We start from the raw sequence: 2,656 nt of genomic DNA, 5'->3' as shown, positions 1-2,656 counted from the left end.
GATGGAGAGTCAGAAAGTGAGGTGTGTGTATGTGTGAAGGGGGGGGGAACCCACTCAGACACCCTGCTTCCAGTCATGGATGGGGCCAGCTCTCAGGGCTGGGAACAAAATGCTGTCCACTCCCCTGCCAGCTTTCCCTGACCCCTCCCCTCAGCAAGAGGGGCAGCTTTGACAGTGGCAGTGACTCTGAGGCCTGGAAAGTGCTCCCCTCACTGATGCCTCACCCTCCGTCTCCTCTGAAATAACCCCTCAGAGAGGTGACTGACAGAACCATCAGGAGGTGGCCAGGCATGATCTAGGGTGCAGGAGGGAAGCGGAGTCAGCAGCTTCTGCCTACCCCATCTCAGGAAGGGGAGGAAGAGAGGGAGAACTGCCCTCCTGGACAGCATTTCCAGGAGTGGATCTGCAGTAAAGCTCTGACACATAACCTTTACAGTAAGAAAAAGTCTATCTTCTATTAAAATACCACATATCAGGGCTGGGGGTGTGGCTCAGTGGTAGAGTGCTTGCCTGGCATGCAAGTAACCCTGGGTTAGATTCCTAGCATCCCCCAAAAGTAAAATAATAAGGAGAACTGGGATGTAGCTCAGTGGTAAAGCACTCCTAGGTTCAATCCCCAGTACCACCCCAAAATCACATATCATGCAAATAAACAGAGCCTCATAACCACTTTACAAATAACTTTCCTTTAACAAATTATTTCAGTTCATAGGCATAGTTTTGAGCTTCCTTATTTATTTATTTATTTTTTTAGGAGATTACTAAAGATGGCTTCCTAAGTTAAAAAATATATATATGTTGCAGCTAGAGAGGTAAAATTGTTAATTTGTGCAAATTTATATAAAGTACTCATTTCAAAGGTCAGTTTTTAACATTTATCATATAATAGAAAAATCTCCTGTTATTATGTGAAAACTATACAAAAACACCCTTGCTGGTTTGCTTGTTTCAGGAACTCTGTCACCGTTCAGCTATGCAGGTATTCAGACAAAACATCTCAACCTGGCCAACACTGGCTCCCCAAAGCACTTCTGCCAAAACACTCCCTACCAGCTGGACACCCTTCCCTCTAGTCACCAGCTTGTTTCCTGGAGAATAACTGGAAGCAGTGTGTGAAAACCTTAGGAATTACAGATTTACAGGTAAGTCAGACAGACACTCTAAAAACCATCAACTTCTATAGCCATTTTTTTTTTATTTCCAATTTTCAGTGGCAGAAATCGATTAGATGCCAGTTACAAACAGGCAGCTCTGAGCTCTTTGTGTGGGCAGTTGTCCCCCTCCAACAATATCTCCTTTCAAACCAACGTTGTGTATGTCATAACTATATTTAGAATAACGCCGAGGAAAATCTTACTGCTGCAATTCCAGGCTGTGAAGGAGAAGGAAACACGAGAAAACCTCCGGCAACGGCCCACGTAAAAGTTCAGGTGGCCGTCCTCAATCAAAGCAAACATCAACCGGGTGCTAATCACAACAACACAAGTCCATAACAAATTCCAATGAAAGAAAAGAGGGTATTTTCTCCACACAGGGGGAAATGAGCTTTTTTGGGTTTCTTCTTGTAGCGCAGTCAGAGGTAAACAAAGTGGCACAGTTTGGGCCAGGGTTGGGCAGGCAGGCGGCCCGGGCGCTGTCGGAGCTGGTAGGCAGAAGCACACACTTGTCTAGGCGTGGGAGCTTTCTTTTAAAAGGCACTGAGCACCGACACTGAGCTTCAGAAGTCACGAAGCGCGACCGACGCGGTAGATCACGGTGGCACACTAGCCGATGAACCTCTCGGACGGCCACGTATTATGGGCGTTGACCGGGACGCGGGGCGCCTCCTCCGGCGGGGCCAGGGCCTCCATCTCGCGCACCACCTGCGTGAACACGCGGTCCACCATCATCTTGCTCTTGGCGGTGACCTCCAGGAACGGGCAGCGCCACTCGCGGGCCAGCGCGCGGCCCTGCGCCGTCAGCACCTGGCGCTCGGCGTCCAGGTCGGCCTTGGTGCCCACCAGCACCAGCGGCACGGCCTTGGGCCCCCGCAGCCGGCCCATGCGCTCGCGCAGCGGCCGCACCGCCTCGAAGGAGGCCTCGCTGCACACGCTGTAGAGCACCACGAAGCCGTCGCTGTTCCTGATGTATAGGTCCTTGAGGGTGACCAGGTGGTCCGCGCCCACGGTGTCCACGATCTCCAGCAGCGCGGGCGCCGCGTTCACCTCGATCACCTTGCTGAACAGCTCTTCCACCGACGACTCGCAGCGCTCGGGGAAGCGGCCGCACGCGAACTGTGTGGCCAGCGCGGTCTTGCCCACGTCCATGCTGCCGAGCAGCACTACCCGGTAGCCCTTGGCTGGGCGCAGCACCAGGCCCGCCATGGCCAGGAGCGAGGGGACGCGCGGCCTTAGGGCGCGGGCAATGGCGCGCGGAGGCGAGGGCGGGCAGGGGGCGGGGTGGGTTTGGGGGCGGGCAGGGGGCGGGGAGGGCGGACACGGGGCGGGGTTGGAGGGCTCCCCCGGAGGCCCCGCGAACCTCTTCTGGGGCCCAGCAGGGGTGGGCGCCTTCATTGGCGCCTGGACCTGCTCCCGCCCGGCCTGGATCTGCCCCTGCGGGTCGAGGTGCACCCACCCACCCCAGCCACCGAGACCGGGGGCCTGGCTCTCCGCCTCTT

General features: G+C 55.0%; 1 non-coding gene and 1 pseudogene across 1 annotated transcript; one reads left to right on the top strand and one right to left on the bottom strand.

Moving 5' to 3' along the window:
- The first annotated feature begins 480 nt into the window (after positions 1 to 480).
- Trnaa-ggc (transfer RNA alanine (anticodon GGC)) lies at positions 481 to 552 on the top strand. The gene has a single exon. It is a non-coding gene; the product is annotated as a tRNA-Ala (tRNA).
- A 768-nt stretch (positions 553 to 1,320) lies between these two features.
- LOC114101528 (ras-related protein Rap-2c pseudogene) lies at positions 1,321 to 2,424 on the bottom strand (annotated as a pseudogene).
- Positions 2,425 to 2,656: the final 232 nt, after the last annotated feature.

This window comes from Marmota flaviventris, chromosome 2, assembly GCF_047511675.1.
Source record: "Marmota flaviventris isolate mMarFla1 chromosome 2, mMarFla1.hap1, whole genome shotgun sequence".
Classification (NCBI taxonomy): domain Eukaryota; kingdom Metazoa; phylum Chordata; class Mammalia; order Rodentia; family Sciuridae; genus Marmota; species Marmota flaviventris.
Note: the sequence above shows the minus strand (reverse complement) of the source record. Positions and strands in the feature narration are given on the sequence as shown.